General features: G+C 40.6%; 1 protein-coding gene across 16 annotated transcripts in view; it reads left to right on the top strand.

Moving 5' to 3' along the window:
* C9H11orf87 (chromosome 9 C11orf87 homolog) overlaps positions 1,111-21,658 on the top strand; it is a 642,485-nt gene continuing 621,937 nt past the window's right edge. For 9 of the 16 annotated variants that reach the window (XR_002346992.1, XR_002346993.1, XR_002346988.1 and 6 more), the window contains exon 1: positions 1,111-1,751. The gene's annotated coding sequence lies outside the window, so the exon portion shown is untranslated. The remainder of the gene's footprint in view (positions 1,752-21,658) is intronic. The other 7 variants (XR_002346997.1, XR_002346998.1, XR_002346996.1 and 4 more) reach the window with 3 other exon arrangements.

Below are 21,658 nucleotides of genomic sequence, written 5' to 3' on the forward strand. Positions count from 1 at the left end.
GAGTGGCCAGTGGGTCCTGCTGGTACCCGTACAGAAGCTGCAGAGAATCTCTGGCACAGAGAGTGAGGGTATCAAGCAGATGTCAGGGTACAGCTGTGGGAAGCTCTCAGGTGGAAAGCCGGGCTCAAATGTGAGATGAGGCTAACAAGGTATCTCTTATGGTGGGTGTCAGATAATATAATTCCCTACTTAGACCCTGATGCTATTCCTGCCTGTCTGCCTCTCTTACTGGACTGGGAGCTCCTGCAGGCAAGTTCATGCCGATCGTTTTCACTGTTGTATCCCTTGGTACAGCAGAATGCCTGGTACCCTAAAAGCAATAATTCATACTGAAGGAATAAAGGGATGTGGGGGTGGGTGTCTAGTCTCAACATCTCTATCAAGGCTGAGTGTTTTGGAGACTTGGGAGAGCTACAAGAGGCTGCTTAAGTGAACTAGGGAAATAGGATTCCCTCTTTTGTGCCTCGTCCACACTCAGCTAAACCACTGGGAGAGTTAGAAAGTATGGCCTGCCTCCTCTCTTCCCCCTGCACCCCTCCCCGCCCACCCCACTCTGCTGCCTCCCCCTTCTAAGTCCTGAGGGATGGAAAAATAGCGAGGCATTTAATTTTTTCTTAAACTGATGTTTTGCAGTTGTTTTTATTTGGTGCAACCACCTTATAACGTGTATTTTGGGTATTTTAATAATCAAATCCCTTTGGACAGGATCCAGGATGGAGCCTCAGTGGAACAAACAGTGCTATAAGAAGGTTGTTGTGTCTTATCGTTATCACCGTCGCCTTTATTTCAGCACGGGCTTGCAGAGAGAGAAGAGAGGTCATCTGTAAAGTGCTCATTTAAAAGTAATTTCTAAGCATCTGTCTGCACTGAGTTCCGCATTAGGTACTAAGTGTACAGAGCGTGTTCAATGGGGATCCTAACAAGGTCATGCCAAAGCACTTACCCGCTTGGCTCAGGCTGGGAGGATGGGGACACTGTGACCTGCCTCTGGGAGTCACTCATTAACAAAACGGAAAAATAAATCTCTCTCTCTCTCTCTTTTTTTTTTTTTTTTTTTGTTTTTTAGGACCACATTAGTGGCATATGTAAGTTCCCTGGCTAGGGGTCAAATTGGAGCTGCAGCTGCCAGGCCTTCACCACAGCTACAGCCACGTGGGTCCGAGCAGCTTCTGAGACTTACACTGGCAGCTCACGACAATGCCAGATCCTTAACCCACTGAGTGAGGCCAGGGATTGAACCTGCATCCTCGTGTATACTCGTTTGATTTGTTTCCACTGTGCAACAACTAGTGGAGGGCCCTCATTAATCTCTTTCGTCTTGAACTCAAAACACTTGTCAGGCTTCCCGCCCTGCAAAGCGGCTGGGCTGGGCGCATGCTCGGAAGGCTTGCACGGGCCTTGCTTCCCATCCCCCTTTCCACAGGCAGGTCCCTGGGCCTCCGCACCCGCTGGTCATCTCAAGAATGCGCTGGGTACCCCGAGGCTGAACACCCTGCTCCAGGACTTGCCAAGGCCTGGCTGGCTCTGTGCCCGCTCCTCCCCACTCCCCTTTGCTTTCAAAATCATGGGACCTTTACGTAAAGCATCACGTGGTCGTCGCGATGGAACAAAGAGGTTTCTCCACGGCCCTGACCCTGTGCTTTCTCCAGCCTCTGGGATTCGCCAGCACAAACCTTTCTCACCACGGAGGCGTCTAGGGGGAGATGGCTGTGTGTTGCTGGAACCATCACCAGGGCGTCTTCTGCCCCCAGGTGAGTAGGGAGCAGTGTTAAGTAGGGATTGAGCAAGAACCACGGAAAGGTGCAGTGAAGGCCTCCTGTGCATGGGCTAGGAGGGAGCTGGTGGCGTGTGGACAATGGCCATGATGAAGAAAAAGCGGAGTGAAAGTGAGTGAGCGCTTTCCGCCTGAGGAGTTTAGGGCCAGTTCTTCCGACTGCTCAGGGAGAAGAACCCAGACGCCCCAGAGTGGATTTGCTTGGGCCCCTTGTAGCGACTTCCTCTTGGGTGTGCAGGCAGACCCTTAGCTGGGGGCTGGCTTAGGTCGCTGAATTACCAAACCTGAGCTCCTAGCTCTGGGCTGGGGTAGTAGTAGAACCCACCCAGAAGGTTATTGTGAATCTTACATGGGGAAAAACCTTGGAAAGCTGCTAATTGCGGGACCTGAGACTAAAACCAGATTTTAACAATCATTTATTATCAGTATCATCTGTGACATGGTTAGTGATTAGCCGGGAAGGAGGCAATGTTCTCTCAGGACAGGCCTGAGAAGCCAATGAGCTGGCCATTCAGGCAGAGAGGTGGACATCCACCTGGCAGAGGAGCCCCAGTTCTCTGGGTGATGCTCTGAAAGCTTCTCAGTGGCTGTCCCTTAGAACCTGGGACAAACCTCTGCCCCTCTCTCCTCAGACTTCCACCCACCAGACTCTGACCCAGTCTGGTAGCCCTGCCTTATGAGGGATCTTGGTTGAAAATTCAGGCAAGGTCCTGACCAGGTTGTCCTTGTGGCCTGGGTGACTTCTGACAGGTAGGGTGGACGCAGAACATTTAAAAAAAGAAAGGAGCTACTTGTAGTGACACTAAGACTTGATTATCCAGTGGCTCCTAAAATCAGCAAAAGAGAAGATCTTAAAAAAAAAAGAAAAAGATTTGCAAGTCTTTGAAAAAAATGCACAATGACTTTCATTTCCAGACCGCGATGTCTGCCTCAGGAGGATCCCAGAGACAAACAAGGCTCACCCATGTTTGTGCCTCTTCCTCCTGGGCCATGCCTGGACTGTATGTCCCAGCCTCCATGGCTGTGAGGTTGCTGGCGGGGTTGGTGGGGGTGGGGCCCATAACTGAGTTCAAGCCAGTGGAATGTGAGTGGAAATGATACGGTCCACAAACACCTGCCACTTACAGTCTTCGCTCTTTGTTCACCAGTGGACTGGAGAGGACGGTGAACATTTAAAGGAGGGCAGGGCCACCAGATGGAAGGAATCTGGGTCCCTTCATGGCTGCATGGTCCCTAGATTATGAAATTATGATGAAGGAACAAATAAGCTATTATGGTATTATGCCACTGAGATTTTGGGGGTTTTGTTACAGCAGCCAGCTTTATTTACCCAAGTGCTGTTTATTTGAGATGATACTTTTCTCACACGTTGCAAGATGGCGGTCCTAAAACTAGGTAGATTGTATGGCTGAGCCTGATGGCATCTTACATTTGAATATATACTCTTTCCTTTGGCCAAGACCATTGATGGTGGTTAGGTTGTAATAAGGCTTTAACCATCATTCACTTTTAATATATTTCCCCACCCATCTCCTCTATTTTCCACATATCCCCTCCCCCCATGCCCTGCTGCCATCAAAATGGCATTGCATTCAGACTGTGTGTTGAAGAAAAGCATGGAGAATCGGAGACTTTTAAGCTAGTGGGAAATTTATAAAATATTGAAACTCAAAAAATTGAGAATTATGTAACTATGAAGGGTGGTTATCTTTCAAATATATATCTTTTCAATTTCTTTTTAATACTCAAACACACACACACATATATACACTTATTGATAAGGGTACTAGCTAGACTTTATTGACAGATTATTGCCTGAGAGTCACTTTTAAATCTAATTCTCATAGTAGCCCCATAGAATGGACATTATTCTTCCCATTTTTTGAATAGAGAATCTGAGGTTCAGAGAGATTAAATAATTTGTCTCAGATAATATCGTAGTGATAGAGTTCAAACCCCTACCGGCTGTGTCTCAGATCTTGCCTGTAGATCTAACCTATAGTACATTTTCTCTTATTCTGGGGATAAGAATTTTTGGAGCCTCTTGCTAGGGGCCTTGACCTTAGGGATGGTGCCTTCCCTTATCCTGGCTTGTCCAATAAAAAGTACAGGGTCCTCCTGACCAGCATGGTCTTCATAGACCTCTTTTCGGGACCTCCAGTCAGGCCCAGAGACCTTTGTAGCTGCCTGTCCCATCGATGCCTTCTCCAGCCTTAGCCTCTTGTGTCTTTCCTTGTCAGGGTCCTGGCCCCGAGCAGAGCCCTATCTGACAGGGCCAATGGAATAGCTGGCTTGGGAGGGCGAAGGTTCTTCTGGGTCAGTGGTGGTCATGTGGAGGGAGACAATAGAAAAGGGGCTAGAAGGTGGAATAGCCTGGATGAGACAGGTGAAGGGAAAATAAGAGTTAAGTTGGTCCCCAGTTTTTTCCTTGGGCTTCTGGGTGGGCAGCACTGGCAGGAAAGAACCATCCTTAAGGGATAATTATGAAGGAAGCTTGGATCCACAAACACCTCCCATATACACCACCCTCTTGGGAGATGTTCTACAAATTCGTGGAGGCTTTTTTTTTTTCTTTCTTTCTTTCTTTTTTTTTTTTTTTTTTTTTTTGTCCTTTTAGGGCCACACCCGTGGCATATGGAGGTTCCCAGGCTAGGGGTCAAATCGGAGCTGTAGCCACCAGCCTGTGGAGGCTTTTCTGGGCCACCTGGTCATGAGATAATGTCAGTAGTCCTCAGGACTTTTTACTGAATTTTAACCAATTATAACAAAAACTAAAGGACGGTTTGTTTTAATTGTTCATCATAACAATGTGTCTGTGTTTTATGAAGCTCGTTTATGGCAAAGTATAGTTTCGCTGGCTTCCATGTGTGTTTTTCTTCTGTGAATATTGTTCCCTTATGTAATTATATATTTTTTGTCATATTTATATACACATACAAAACATTTTCTAAAATAGTTTCTTTTTTTAAAGGGAACTCAGAGATACTCTTTGAAATTAAATTGAGATGAATTTATATTAGCTTTTGCTTTGGATACATAGGACTAAGTTTTCTTTGGCCTTGATTGACTAAGCTGTGGTGGTTTCCATATGCAATTACTCATCAAGATTACCTGGGATGATTTTAATAGATACAGCTTCTTGCCATGACCCCTCCTCCAGGAGGCTCTGATTCACTGGGACAGAGGCATCTGCATTTTAAGTTCATCAGAAAATTCTGATGAGCAGCCAGGTGTGGGATCACCCATCTGGAAGTAGCAGCTTCCAGATTTATAACCCCAGCTTTGGTCACATTAGCATTTTATTTTCATTGAAGAAAAGGTAGACATTTTCGTACAGAAGTACATGATATTTTATTAACAAAAAGTTAAATTATTGACTACTTGCTGCCACCAGACCCTGGGTAGAGTCTTCTTCGGAACACGTTTACTTAGTGCGGTCCTCACGGGTGAGCTCTAGAACATCCTCTTGTTCTAAATCCACAGAAACTGAAGCTAAAAGAAGTTGAAGAAATTGTTTGAGAAACTAGTTCAGGTGACCAAGTGGAGGAACGGGGTTAGAACCCAAGTAGCTGTGACTCTGGAAGGAAGCCTATTTCTGAACCACTACCCTTGGTTGCCAATTTATGGGATTAATGATGATTCCAGAATTTCTCAGCCACATTTTGCCTTTTGGAGATGACTCCCTTATTATTACTGGGAGGACAATAAGTTAAAGCTGACACCTCCCACAATAGCTGAGCTCTAGTGAAGGAAAATCTCTTTATATCCTGCAAAGGAACTAGAGAAGGCATTTGGAAGGAAAAACAAACAAAAGAAGAGAAGAAGAAAATCAGAAGAAAAAGCTACACTTTCCTAAATATTTGAGCCTTTTATTCTTGTCTTTCTTTTTTTGAACCAGGGTTGATTTGAATTTATTACTTATAAGTTAATGTATCCAGTTAACTACACCCGTAAGATGTTCCTTCTGTTTGCACTGTCATAAATCATTGAGAGACTGTTAATAGTAACACGGGCTTAATCACTCTGATGCCTCTGTTGCTAATGGGGACTATAAAAATAGATGGAGGTGTGAACAAATGTATTTTCTGAGACTTGCCAGGCTTGAATGGAGCAGAGCATGGACCTGGAAAGTCAAGCCCAAACACCTCGGGGTTAGGAAGATAAGATAAGCTCCATCACTTGGCTTCTGTGTGGCTTGATTGAAAAGCTTCGTTTCACTTTTGGAAAGTGCTGTGAGGCCAGCATGTTGGCCTCCGACTTCAGGTGAGGCGACCTAGGCAGCTTCTAGGCCAGAGCATCCTCCTCCTTTTATAGCCCGCCTTGGGGTCCAGGCGGACACTGCCTGGCTCTGGCCCATGCCCGCTTTATCCTGCCACCCACCGATCCTCACAGGGCCTTTGGATCCTGTGATTTCCCCATGTGCTTGATTTGATGTGAGCTGGGCTGAGATTTGAAGCTGCTCCAGGCAGCACGCGCACACTTCAATCGCTGCTAAAAGGGAACAGAGAAACTGAATGGTCCTTTGGCTCCTCGGAGGGGAGTTTGCCATAAATTCTCAGCTGTTTCAATAGCTCTGCTTTATTAGAGCATGAGCCAGTGATATTTTTCTTCATTTCCTAACTTAGTGCTCACACAGGATTATTGCTTTGTAATATTTAGTTTTCTTGACATTGTAGCTGTATTAAATGAAGACAAGGGGGCCCTGGATGGGAAGGAGGGGGCACGTCTCCTTGCCTTTGGATCCACCTCTCGGCCCAGTTTGCTGTGTTTAATGAACACAGTGGCGAACATAAGAATTGACCCACATGCTGTGGGCCTCCACAGAATCAGGGCAGGCCTTGCAGAAATGAAAAATATCATTTAAAGTGTTTCTGAAATTGGTTTGCCCTCCCCCCCCCCCCAGGAGGCAGGCGTAGCAGGTACTCATGATTTTCTAGTTGGAACTAGGTTGAGGGGAGGAGGAGAGACACATGAAGTATTTTTTAGGTCTTTCTGTTTTTATTAACCTGTAAGTGGGTTAGTTTCATCACCCCACCAATTGCAATTTATCTGCATCTCTGGAACTAAATGGTGGCTGGAGTCAATGAGTGCTCAGTTCAGGTGGGGCTGGAGGCAGTGTGGAAGGGGAGAACTCAGACAGGAATTCTGTGCCAGAAGTAGGCACAGGTTTGGCAAGAGTTCTGAGACAACCACCAGTTTGTGGAGATTGGAAAGCACTTTTGTGAAGGGCTTGGCCCAGTGAGGTCTCAGAATCCCAAGAAAGAATAATGGCATCAGCCTTCTGGGTAATTCTCATCCTTCTGGTGCCTGAGAGGCCAAGAAAGAGCTAAGGGGGTGGCTGAAGGCAGCTCTCCACTGAGGGTGATGGAGTGCCAGATACTTTCCCTCTGCAGCCTCAGGAGGGCCTGCTTTTGTACTGCCAGCCTTGGAGGAAGAGATCTCTTTCTGTCTACCACCAACTAGACCTGATCCCCACTGAGCCCCTAGAGAGAAAGAACATGCAGGAGAGAGATCCCTGAATCTAAAGAGAGAAAGATGGGTCAAACTAACAGAACACAGTCTTAGCAAAATGGAGTTGCTCTAGGAAATAGGCAGAGATATAAGAGAACTTAAAGAGATTTAAGTGTAGTATAAGAGAACTTAAAGAGATTTAAGTGTAGTACAAACAGAATTTCTAGTCGAAAAAAAATCCTCATAAAGTAATTTTATAGGTGTAACTGAAAGTTAATGATCACTATTGAGACCCACTTTGGTGGCTTGGAAGACTAAAGCACAGAGTAAAATCATAAGGAGATAAAAAACATAGGAAATAAAAAAGAGACCGAGGAGTTCCCTGGTGGCCTACTGGGTTAAGGATCTGGCATTGTCACTGCTGTGGTGGGGGTTCCACCCCTGGCCTGGGAATTTCTGCATCCCTTGGGCACAGCCCCTCCCCCCAAAAAAAGGAGACTGGGAGGGTGAAACCAGGATACTAACTTGCAAGTAGTAAGGTTTATAGAAAGAAAAAAAGAAATAGCAGAAGAAAGGGCGATAATTAAACACATGATAAAAGATAATTTTATTTATTTATTTTTTATTTATTTATTTTTTTTTTTTTTTTTGTTGTTGTTTTTTGGGCTCCGGCATATGAGTTCCAGTAGGGTTGAATCGGAGCTGTAGCACGCCTACGCCAGAGCACAGCAATGCGGATCCGAGCGCGTCTGAACTAACAAGCTCACAAGCCGGATCGTTAACACTGAGCAGGCAGGACGACCGCACTCATTTCTATCATTCGTTAACACTGCACACGGGAATCTTATTTATTTTTATTTTTTTGTCTTTTGTCCTTTTTAAACATTTTTTTAAATTAAAAAAAAATTTTTTTTTACAGAATAAAATACATACATTTAAACACAGTTAATTTACACAGATTATTATATCATGGATCTTAAAAAACAGATTGACTCCCTCTGGAGAAGTGGAATGAAAAATATGCTGAGACAAATAGGAAATTTATTCTATACTTTATCCCATTTTGTATGGCTTTCATCCTTACTATTTAGTATTATCTATTGCATTTCAATTTTTCTTTAAAAATTAGCATTATATTAAAATTGTTATATTATGCAACTAAAATTTATAAAGAAGGCCTTATATACCATTAAGTAATTTATGTAGCATAATAAAAAGAATAACTTACCTCATAAGAATAGCAAAAATAATACACCCTCTGAAAATAAGCAAATATAAAATGCATAAATTGGTTAAAAAACAATGTAACTATATAAATATGTCCTCACAATTTGTTATCTCATTGATTCTTCAATATAGGCATTACATCATTCTAGGTGATGTGATAAACAAGACATTATAGACCTTACATTTTACCATGGAGAGAAATGGTTATGAATAATACAGTTGTAGAACTGTATTATTTAATTGTACAGTTGCATTATTTAATTATAATTACCATAAATTCTTTGATGGAGAGGAAATCAGAAGTAAGAAGACTTCAGCATTCCAAGAATGATGTCAAATGACCCCCTTTATGGTGGATTATGCACTTATTTACTATGAGATATATTTCTTCTCCAGAGATTCCTTGTTTGTGTATCAATTGTAGATTTTTGGTTTGCGGTTATTCTGAAGTTTTGATATGAGTCTGTATGTATATGGGATTGTTTTAAGTTGTTCTCTTAATTGCAAGTTCATCTGCAGTGTCCTGCATTTGTACCCACCTCTTCTCATGATTTCTGATTTCGGTGGTATAATTGTGCATGGATTTTGTATCTTTACTGTATATATATCTTTACTGGTGAGCCTTGTCATTTGTGGAATTTTTGTTTCCTGTTGCTGTCTTTTCTTTTCTGCCTAGAGAGGTTCCTTTAGTGTTTGTTGTAAGGCTGGTTTAGTGTTGCTGAATTTTCTCAGCTTTTGCTTATCTGTGAAGGTTTTGATTTCTCCTTCAAATCTGAATGAGAGCCTTGCTGGGTAAAGTAATCTTGGTTGGAGGTTTTTTCCTTTCATCATGTGAAGTATATCATGCCACTCCCTTGTGGCCTGCAGAGTTTCTACTGAAAAATCTGCTGATAATCTTGTTGGGGTTCCCTTGTATGCTACTTGTTTCTTTTCCCTAGCTGCTTTCAAGATTTTCTCTTTGTCTTTAATTTTGGTTAGCTTGATTAATATGTGTCTCAGTGTATTCCTCCTTGGGATTATTTTATTTTATTTTATTTTTTTGTCTTTTGTTGTTGTTGTTGTTGCTATTTCTTGGGCCGCTACCATGGCATATGGAGGTTCCCAGGCTAGGGGTTGAATCGGAGCTGTAGCCACCGGCCTACGCCAGAGCCACAGCAACGCGGGATCCGAGCCGCATCTGCAGCCTATACCACAGCTCACTGCAACGCCGGATCGTTAACCCACTGAGCAAGGGCAGGGACTGAACCTGCAACTTCATGGTTCCTAGTCGGATTCGTTAACCACTGCACCACGACGGGAACTCCGGGATTATTTTATATGGTACTTGTTGTGCTTCCTGGATTTGAGTGAGTGGTTCCTTTCCCATGTTAGGAAAGTTTTCAGCTATTAACTCTGAGAATATTTTTCCTGTCCCCTTTTCTCTATCTTCTCCTCCTGGCGTCCCTATAATACAGATGTTGGTACCTTTAACCTTGTCCCAGAGTTCTCTGAGACTCTCTTCATTTGTTTTCAATCTTTTTTCTCTTTTCTGTTCTGCATCCGTAATTTCCACTAATCTGTCCTCCACCTTGCTTATTTGTTCTTCTGCCTCCTGTATTCTGCTGTTAGCTGCTTCTAGTGAATTTTTTATTTCAGTAATTGTTATTTTGCATCTCTTCTTGTTTAAGTTTTATACCTTGTATCTCTTTGGTCAATGTTTGCTGTAAGTTATCCATCTTTGCTTCCAGTTTATTTCCAATGTCTTGCATCATCTTCAGCATCAACAATCTAAAATCTTTTTTCTGGAGGCTAAGAATCTCCTGATCACTTAGCTGTTTTTCTGGGGTTTTTCCTTTCTCCCTCATCTGCGTTATAGTTCTCTATCTTTTCATTTTTATAGGTTTTTGCTATAGTGACCTTTTTATAGATAATAGGGTTGTAGCCTCTCTTACTTTTGGTGTCTGCCCCCCTTGTGGCTGAAGTCAGTCTGGGGGCTTGCTGTAGGCTTCCTGATGGGAGGGGCTGATGCCTGCCCACTGGTAGGTGGAGCTGATTCTAATCCTTCTGGGGGGTGAGGCTTAGTCTTTGGATGAGGCAGCTGTGTGCCTGAGGAGTCTTTAGGTAGCCTATTTACTGAGGGGTGGGGCTTTGCTCCCACCTGGATTGTTGTTTGCCCTGGGGCTTCTCAGTGCTGACTGATGGGTGGGGCCAGGTTTTCCCAAAATGGCCACCTCCAGAGAAAGGCAGATGCTGAATATTCCTGAGAACTTTGCTTTCAATGTCCTTCCCTCACAACAAGCCACATTCACCCCTGTTTTCCCAGGATGTCCTCCAAGAACTGCAGTCAGGTTTGACCCAGATTCCCTTGGCGACTTTGCTTTGCCCTGGGACCCAGTGCACGTGAAAGTCTGTGTGCGCCTTTTAAGAATGGGGTCTCCATTTCCCCCAGTCCTGTGGAGCTCCTGCGCACAAGCCCCACTGGCCTTCAATGCCAGATGCTCCAAGGGCTCTTTCTCCCAGTGCCAGATCCCCGCACGTGAGGGTTTGATGTGGGGCTCAGAACTCTTACTCCTGTAGGTGAGTCTCTGTGAACCATTAGTTTTCAGTCTGTGGAGCTTCCCACCTGGGAGGTATGGGGTTGTTTATATCATGAAATCGCCCCTCCTACCTCTTGAGGTGGCTTCCTCTTTTTCTTTTGGAGTAGGGTATCTTTTTTAAGGTTTCCAGTCCATTTGGGTGGAGATTGCTCAGTCTTTAATTGTGAATTTTGTTGTTTTTAGGAGAGAAGTTGAGCTCTAGTCCTTCTATTCCATCATCTTAATCCTGTCTCTATTGATAAAGAATAATTTTAGAAAGACCTGACTCTATATATTGAAGGGACAAAAGAAGTTCCAGATCAGATTGATGAGAAAAGTGAGACCCAATATATGCCCTTAAAAAAAAAATTCCTGAACTCTAAGAATAAAGATAAAATCCTATAAGTTTATTTTAGACAAGAAGAACGTGTTATTTACAAGGGCCTATAGTAGGACTGACATCACACTTCTCATCTGGCAGCTAATGGATATTGGAACAAAATCTATAGGAATACACAAGAATCCTATTCCCAGCCAGGATATCATTCACCTGTCAAAGCAGGAAAAAAAAAAAAAGTGATTTAAAGGTATGTAGTACTCTGGAGTATTATACTCACATTCCCTATTCTCAGCAAAATACTTGAAAAGGACTCAAATAGCAAAGGAACTAACCCAGAAGAAGGTGAAGTGGAAAAGGAAACACTATTGAGCAGAGAACCTTGCTCTTTCTGTCTGTAGCTGATGGATGAAGCCGTTTCCAGCCCTGGGGCGACAGTGTACAGAGCAGAGGAGGTACCGAAACTTGATGAAAGATTACCCAGTGAAAACAGGCCCCAAGACCAAATGGGTTCATGACTCAGATTTATCTAATTTTTAAAGAAAGATTTTTGCAATGTTATTTAAACTCTTTTAGGCCATATTAAAGTAGGAAAACCAAATTCACTTCATGAATTCAACCAAATTTTAGTACTTAACTCTAATAAAGGAGGTATAATTGGAAATTTAAAAGTATAAACTAATCTCACATGAATATTGAGACAAAAATGAAAATAAATAGCAAATGGAATCCAGTGAAGTTTTAAATGAACACTATACTGTACCTAGTAAGATTTATTTTAGGAATGCAAGAGTAGGTAGAAATAAGATATCTACCAATGGAATTCATTACACCTGCAAATTAAAAAAGAAAATAGGAGTTCCCATTGTGGCTCAGTGGGTTAAAATCCTGACTCATATCCATGAGAATGTAGGTTTTATCCGAGGCCTCACTCAGTGGATGAAGGATTTGGTGTTGCTGCAAGTTGCAGTGTAGGTTGCAGGTATGCCTTGGTTCTGGCATGTTAATGTGGCTGTGGCATAGGCCTGAAGCTGCAGCTCCAATTTGACCCCTAACCTGGAAACTTCCATATGCCGTGGATATGAGTGATATCATATGGTATTTGTCTTTCTCTTTTTGACTGACTTCACTTAGAATCTCTGGTTGTATCCATGTTGCTGCAAATGGCATTGTTTTGTTCTTTTTTTTATAGCTGAGTCGTATTCTGTTGTACACATGTACCATGTCTTCCTAATCCATTCATCCGTTGATGGACATTTAGATTGTTTCGATGTCTTGGCAACTGTGAAAAGTGCTGCAGTGAACATAAGGGTGCATGTATCTTTTTGAATTGTAGCTTTGCCTGGATTTATGCCTGGGAGTGGGATTGCTGGATCATATGGTAGTTCCGTATTTAGTTTTCTGAGAAACCTCCATACTGTTTTCCATAGTGGTTGTACCAATTTAGATTCCCACCAACAGTGTAGGAGGTTTTCCTTTTCTCTACACCCTCTCCAGAATTTGTTATTTGTAGAATAACAAATCTTATTAATGAGAGCCATTCTGACTAGTGTGAGGTGGTATCTCATTGTATTTTTGATTTGCATTTTCTCTAATACTTTGTGATGTTGAGAATTTTTTCATGTGCCTATTGCCTGTGAGTATCTCTCCTTTGGAGAAATATATAGGTCTTCTGCCCATTTTTGGATTGGGTTGGTTTTTTTGTTTTTGATGTTTGCATAAGCATTTGTTTATTTTTTATTTCTGCAGTACATTATTATTATTTTTTTTCTGCTGTACAGTGCGGTGGCCCAGTTATACATACTTGGATACATTCTTTTTTCTCACATTATCATGCTCCATCATAAGTTACTAGGCATAGTTCCCAGTGCTACACAGCAAGATCTCATGGGTTGGTTTTTGTTATTGTTGTACCTGAATTGTATGTGTTGTTTCTATATTTTGGAGATTAAGCCCTTGTTAATTGCATCCTTTGGAAAGATTTTTCTCCTATTCTGTTGTGTTGTCTTTTCATTTTTTAAAATGGCTTTCCTTGCTGTGAAAAGGCTTTTAGGTTTAATTAGGTCCCATTTTTTTTTTTTTAACTGTCGTTATTCTGGGAGGAGGATCAAACAAGATACTGCCATGATTTATATCAAAAAGTGTTCTTTCTATGTTTTCCTCTAGGAGTTTTATAGTATCTGACCTTCTGTTTAGATCTCTAATCCATTTTGAGTTTATTTTTGTGTATGAGAATGTTCTGATTTCATTTTTTTACACGTAGCTGTCCACTTTTCCCAGCACTGCTTATTGAAGAGACTTTCTTTTCTCCACTATATGTTCTTGTCTCCTTTGTCATAGATTATTTGACCATGGTCCTTGGGTTTATTTCTGAACTTTCTATCCTGTTGCAGTGATAAGGAATTATTGATACAGATGTATTTATTGCCATTTTAAACTTTGTTTTCCAGTTGATTCTATGTTTCTCCTTTGTTCCTTTCTTTTTCTTTTTTGGTTGGATGATTTCCTTTCATCATGGTCATGTCCTCTTCTTTTTGGTTTTTATGAATGTATTTGGTTATGATTTGTGGTTGCCCTGTTTTTCAAGTATGTTAACCCCTTCCTATATCTACTGCTTTAGAGTGATAGTCATATAGGCCCAAACACATTCTAAAAAAAGTCTACATTTTCTGACTCTCTTTCTCCACATTTTATGATTTTGATGTCATTTTTTACATCTTCATGTTTATCCTTTTGTGATTTCATGTGTTTTATCATCACTTTTAGAAGTAGTTTTCTTTTTTCCTTTTTGATCTTTATACTGGCTAATTTCAATGCTATTTAAATGCTATTTTCCAGTTGTGAGTCCCTCCATCCCATGTCTTCTTACTTCTTTCCTTTTTGGAGGAGACCTTTTAATATTTCTTTTAGGATAGGTATAGTATTGCTGTATTCTTTTAGTTTTTGTTTGAGAAAGTCTTCATTTCTCCTTCTATTTTAAATGATAATCTTGCTGGATAGAATATTCTAGTTTGCAATTTTTTCCCTCTTAGAACTTTGAATATATCTTGACACTCACTTTTGGCCTGTAGCATTTCTGTAGAGAAATAGCTGATAGTCTCATGGTGGTTCCCTTGTAATTAACTCTTTGTTTTTTCTCTTGCTGCCTTTCAGATCTTTTAATCTCTAAATTTTTATTATGATATGTCTTGGTGTAGGTCTATTTGGCTTCATCTTGTTTGGGACTTTCTGTGCCTCTTCTATTTGGATATCTGTTTCCTTCTTTAGTTTGGGAAATTTTCAACTATGACTTCTTCAAATATGATTTCTTTTTTTTTTTTTCTTTCTGTGGCGGCACATGCAGCATATGGAAGTTCTGAGGCTAGAGGTTGAATCAAAGCTACAGCTGAGGCCTGTGCCACATCTGCAGCAACACCAGACCCTTAACCCACTGAATGAGGTCAGGAATTGAACCCATATCCTTATAGAGACTACATTGCATCCTTAGCCCACCGAACCACAATGGGAACTCCTTCAAATGCATTTTCAATCCCCTTTAGTCATTCTTCTCCTGCTGGGATCGCTATTATGCGTAGATTGGCTTGCTTTATATTATCCCATAGATCTCTTATATTGCTTTCATTTTTTTTTTCATTTGGCTGTCTGCTGTCCTGATTGAGTGATTTCCATTATTCTATCTTCCAAGTCACTTATTCGTTCCTCTGCATTATTCATTTTGCTCTTCAATGCCTTTAACTCAGTTTGTATCTCTGCAAATGAATTTTCTAATTTTTCTTGGCTCTTCCTTATAGTTTCTAGTTCATTTTTAAAGTAATCTGTGTTACTGCTGATAGCTGTTCTTAATTCCTTTAGTATTTTCATTACTTCCTTTTTGAACTCATGTTCGAAAACTCATGGTGTCTATTACACTGCAGAGGTCTGTTTCCTTATCTGCTGCTTCAGGGGAATTCTCCTGTTCTTTTTGCCTGGGAATGGTTCCTGTGCTTCTTCATTTTGCTTATATTTTTCTAACTCTGTGAGGTTAGGGAAAACAATTATCTACTGTAGTTTTGGAGGGCTATTTATATCTGGGAATATCCCTGGGTAGCTTGTGGGAGTTTAATATATTTTTGGCATGAGGGCTGGTTTTGGTTTGGATACTTGCTATCTCTTTCCCCAGTGTGTGCAGGCTATTACCTCTTTCATAGTGGGTGCGCAGGTGTGTGGTCTGCTTGTATTTCCAGGGAGGTGGAAGCAATGGGTGGTTCCTTCAGGCTGCACCTGGTCACAGGGCTCTTGGCAGTGGTGGCAACTCATGGGACCTGGTTGCAGGGAAGTGGGGACAGTACCACAGGCTCTAGGCAGCAGCAGCTTCAGGGCATGTGCCTTTCCAGAGTTGAGGGGGCAAAAGGCAGTGCTTGGTTGTAGGGTCCTCTGTGGTAGCGACCCCTGGGGTTACTGGGGTGGCAGGCAGTGCTTGGTCTCAGGACTCTCAGTGGTGGTGGGCTGTGCCTATCCAGAGTCCAAGATGGCTGTGGCAGTTTGTACCCACCACTGTTGCCCATGCTGGAGACACCCTGCTGCCTGAGACGCCACACATGCACAGAGAAAAAATTTCCTGTGGCTGTTCTGCTTACCGCACCCCCCCCCCCCACTCCCCAGCAATGGCACCTTGCTTCTCTGGTGGGCCCAGGCCTCCTCCTGCACTCCCTGGGCTGCACTTTCTGGCCCCCAGGCTGTCTTCACACAGCCAGCTCCTGCCCTCTCCATGTAACTGACCTCAGAAGCCCAAGTCTCAGCCCAAGACCCCCGCTTGAGTGTCTCAGGCCATGGTGTCTGGGGATGGTGGTACCGATAGTTTGTGTAGCTCTCTCTCTGCTTTGCCCTCCTCAGGCTGCCTGTTGTGCTTTTTTCCAAGGCTTTGAGGCTCCTTCTCTGTCTTGGCTGATCTCCCAGTCAGTTAGGTGGCCTCCCAGGGTGTTGATTCCTTTCCTCTTTCACTGCTCCCTCTCAGGAGTGCTGGTCCCATCCTGACTCCTTCTCTCTCTCTCTCTCTCTCATTATCTCTCATATTTCCTTTGGTTCTACTCCATTACATGGAGCTTTTTTTGCCCTTTACTTGAAGTCTGTGGTCTCTCTTTAGAGTTCAGTAGATGTTCTGTGTGAATTGTTCTACATGTAGTTTTTTAAATGTGTTTATGGGAGAAGGTGAGCTCTAGATCCTACTCCTCTGCTGTCTTGATCCTGGATCTTTTTTTTTTAAGACTATATTTTATATAAAAGAAAAATGGAGAGGAGACATTCCCCAGCAGATATCACCACCCACTTTTAAGGCAGTGAGGTTACATCAACAGATTACTGGAACTAAGTAGACGAAGAGATTCTTGGAACAGAGTAGATAATCCAGAAGTAGAGTGTGATTTATGTGCAAATTTAATATATTCAAGAAGTGACAGTTTAATTCAGTTGGATTTAATAATATGGTCTTGGGATCCCTGGTTCTCAAACTAGAGGAAAGCAAAATTGGATTACTTTCATATGCACAATAGTGCAAATCTTGCACAAAAATTTGGGACCTCACTTGTATAATATAATGGCAGGGAGATCTTGACCAAGCCCAAGAATTGCCAAGCTATGAAAACAAAACAAAAAAGAGATTTCACCAAACATAATGACATAAAAACAAGTACATGATACCATAGGAGAAAATCAATGAAGAAATAGAATTAATAACCATACATCAAATAATGTACAAACAATTCTTACAAATTGTCAAAAAGGAGCAGATTACCCAGTAGAAAAATGGGCAAATTATATGCATAGGAAATATGCAGAACAACAACCCAAATGGCAAAATTTTTCTGAGAAAGTATTAAAAAGTCATTGCTGTTCAGAGAATCCAATTTTAAGTAACAGTGTGATACAGAATGGCTGACATTTATTTATTTATTTTTTCTGTCTTTTTGCCTTTTCTACAGCCGCTCCCACAGCACATGGAGGTTCCCAGGCTAGGGATCCAATCAGAGCTGTAGCCTCTGGTCTATACCAGAGCCACAGCAATGCCAGATCCGAGCCGTGTCTGCAACCCACACCACAGCTCACTGCAATGCCGGATCCTCAACCCACTGAGCAAGGCCAGGGATTGAACCCGCAACGTCGTGGTTCCTAGTTGAATTCGTTAACCACTGAGCCACAATGGGAACTCCCAAAATGGCTGAAATTTAAAAGGGTAGTCATCCCCATTGCTAGTAAGGATAGGAAGAAAAAAAGAGTTTTCTTATACAATGCTGGCAAAATATAACTTTTTATAGTCTTTGTGGAAAGCAAATTATTAAAACCATTAAAATTAACACTGCATTTTAGTTCAGTAGTCACAGGACTGGCACTTTATCCTGTATCAAAAAACAAAACGAAAAAACTGCTATGTAAAGAAATTGTGATAGACAATTTTATGTGTCCACTTGCCTAGGCTATGTAGTGCCCAGATATTTGGACAGATATTATTCTGGATTTGTCTGTGAGGATGCTTTTGGATGAGGTTTTTTTTTAAAGGTCGTGCTCCATTTAGAGTTGTTATGAAAGTATTGGCTACATTCCTTGTGTTGTTCACTATATTCCTGTAGCATATTTACTTTACACATAATAGTTTTTACCTCTTAGTTCCCTACCCCACACAGCCCCTCCTCCTTCCCTCTTCCTAGTTTGTTTTCTGTGTCTGTGTTTTCTATGTTTCTGTTTTGTTATATACATTCATTAAATAAAATTTTTAGATTCCACATATAAGTCATATTATGTAGTATTTGTGTTTGTCTGGTTTATTTTATTTAGCATAATACCCTCCAAATCCATCCACATTTCTGTACATGGCAAATATCTATTTTTAGTTTTTTTTTCCTTTTTTTTTTTTCTTTCTGGGCCACACCTGTGGCATATGGAAGTTCCCAGGCTAGGTTTGAATCAGAGCTGCAGCTATAGGCCTCTTCCACAGCCGTAGCAATGCCAGATATGAGCTGCATCTGTGACTTACGCTGCAGCTCACAGCAATGCTGGATCCTTAACCCACTGAGTGAGGCCAGGGATCAAACCCACATCCTCATGGATACTAGTCGAGTTCATAACCCACTGAGCCGCAGTGGGAACTCCTGTTTTAGTTTTTCGAGGAACCTCCACACTTTTTCACAGAGGTTACACTAACTTACATTCCCATTAACAGTGTATGAGGCTTCCCTTTTCTCTGCATCTTTGCCAACATTTGTTATTTGTATTCTTTTTGATGATAACCGTTCTGACGTATGTAAGATGGTATCTCATTATGGTATTGATTTATATATGCCTAATGGTTAGCAGTTTTGAGTATCTTTTCATGTGCTGCTTGGCCGTCTGTGTGTCTTCTTTAAAGAAATGTCTATTCAAGTCTTCTGCTCATTTTTAAATTGGGTTGTAAGCTTTTTTGATATTGAGTTGTATGAGCTATCTATATATTTTGGTTACTAAGTGCTTACTGGTCACATAATTTGCAAATATTTTCTCCTATTGAGGAGGTCGTTTTTTCATTTAGTTGCTGGTTTTCCTTTGTTGTGCAAAAGCTTTTAAGTTTCATTAGTTCCTATTTGTTTATTTTTGCTATTATTTCCTTTGCTTTAGGAGACAGACCCCCCCCCCAAATATTGCTAAGTTTTTTGTCAAAGAATTATTTTGCTTGTGTTTCCTCTAGAAGTTTTATGGTTTCTGGTCCTACATTTAGGTCTTTAATCCGTAATGAGTTTAGTTTATCTTTGTATAAGGTGTTAAAGAATATTCTAATTCATTCTTTTACATGAACTGTCCAGTTTCCCAGCATCACTTACTGAAGAGACTGTTTTTCTCCATTGTATATTCTTGCCTCCATTGTCGTAGATTAAGACCCTAAATATGTGGATTTAATTCTGGGCTCTCCTGTTTCATCAATCTATATTTCCTTTTTTGTGCCAGTACAATACTGTTTGATTACTGTATACTATACTTTGTAGTATATTTTGAAGCCAGGGATCCTGATTCCTCTAGCTCTGCTTTTTTCTTTTTTTTTTCACATCAGGATCACTCTGGCTATTCAGGCTCTTTTGTGTTTCTGTACAAACTTTAAAATGATTTGTTCTGGTTTTCTGAAAAATGGCAATGGTAAATTGATATGGATTGAATTTAATCTGTAGATTGTCTTGGGTAGTATGGTCATTTTAACAATATCGATTTTTCTAATCTAAGACCATGGTGTGTCTTTCCATTTGCTTATGTCATTTTCAGTTTCTTTCATCAGAAGAAAGAACCGCTATCTCATAGTTGTTCAAGTATAAGTCTTTTACCTCCTTAGGTAGGTTTATTCTTAAATATTTTATTCTGTTGATGGGATGGTAAATGGGATTGTTTCCTTAATTTCTCTTTCTGATAATTCATTGTTAGTATATATAAAAACAACAGATTTCTGTATATTAATTTCATATCCTGAAACTTTATCAAATTCACTGATGAGCTCTGGTAGTTTTCTGGTGGTATCTTTAGGATTTCTTTTGTGTACTATCATGACATCTGCAAACAGTGACAGTTTTACTTCTTTTCCATTTTTTTTTTTTTGGTCTAATTGCTGTGGTTAGAATTTCCAAAACTGTGTTTAATAAAAGTGATAAGAGTGAGCATTCTTGTTTTGTTCCTGATATTAGAGGAAATGCTTTCAGATCTTCACTGTCGAATATGATTTTAGCTGTGGGTTTGTCATTGTAGTTTTTATTATGTTGAGGTATATTCCATTTACATCCACTTTGTGGAGAGTTTTTATTGTCAATAGATATTGAATTTTGTTGAAAGCTTTTTCTGCATCTATTGAACTGATCATATGATTTTTATCCTTCACTTTGTTAATGTGGCATATCACATTGGCAGATTTGAGAATATTGAAAAATTCTTGCATCACTGGGATAAATCCCACTTGATCATGTTGTATCAATCTTTTAATGTGTTGTTGGAATTGGTTTGCTGGTATTTTGTTAAGAATTTTTGCATTTGTGTTCATCAGTGATACTTGCCTATAATTTTCTTTTTTTTGTGCCATCTTTGTCTGTTTTTTTGTATCACGGTGATCCTGGCCTCATAGTGTTCTTTCCTCTGCAATATTTGGAATGGTTTGAAGAGGGTAGGTGTTAACTCTTCTCTAAATGTTTGGTAGAATTGAGCTGTGAAGCATCTGGTCTTGGACTTTTGTTTAGGAGTTTTTTGAATAAAGTTTCAATATCATTACTGGTAACTGGTTTTTTCATATTTTCTGTTTCTGCCTGTTCAGTCTTGGGAGGTTTTACTTTTCTAAGAGTATGCCCCTTTCTTCTAGGGTGTGCATTTTATTAGCATGTAGTCTCTTGTGATCCTTTATATTTCCATAGTGTTGGTTGCCCTTTTTTATTTCTGATTGTATTGATTTGGACCCTCTTCCCTTTTTCTTGAGTCTACTAAAGGTTTATCAAGAAGCAGTTTTTAGTTTCACTGTTTTTTCCTGTTTTATTCTCTATTTTACTTATTTCTGCTCTGATCTTCATGATTTATTCCTTCTACTAACTGTGGGTTTTGTTTGTCCTTCTGTCTCTAGTGTAAGGGTACATTGTTTGAGTTTTTTTTTCTTGTTTCTTGAGGTAAGCTTGTATCACTATAAACTTTCCTCTTAGGACTGCCTTTCGTAGTCCCATAGGTTTTAGATCATGAGGTCCCATAGGTTTTAGATCATGAGGTTTTCATTGTCATTCATCTTTAGGTATTTTTTTTTTAAATTTTCTCTTTGATTTCTTCAATGATCCATTGGTTGTTTAGTAGTATATTGTTTAGCTTCCACATGTTTGTATTTTTTGCAGTTTTTTTTCTTGTAGTTGATCTCTAGATCCACAGCATTGTGGTTGGAAAAGATGCTTAACATGATTTCAGTTTTCTTAAAAATACTGAGGCTTGTTTTGTGGCTCAGTATGTGATCTATCCTGGAGAATGTTCCATGTGCAATTGAAAAGAATGTGTATTCTGCTGCTTTCAGATAGAATGCTCTATATACATCAGTTAAGTCCATCTTGCCTAATGTGTCATTTAAGACTTGTTTTTCCTTATTGATTTTCTATTTGGATGATCTGTCCATTGATATAGGTGGGGTGTTAAAGTCCCCAACTATTATGGTGTTACTGTCAATTTCTCCTTTTATGCAAATTAATACTTCCTTTATATACTGAGGTACTCCTATTTTGTGGGTGTGTGTGTGTGTATATATATATATATATATATATGTATATTTACAATTATTATATCTTCTTCTTGGATTAATCCCTTGATCAT

The sequence above is a fragment of the Sus scrofa genome, chromosome 9 (assembly GCF_000003025.6).
Source record: "Sus scrofa isolate TJ Tabasco breed Duroc chromosome 9, Sscrofa11.1, whole genome shotgun sequence".
Lineage (NCBI taxonomy): Eukaryota > Metazoa > Chordata > Mammalia > Artiodactyla > Suidae > Sus > Sus scrofa.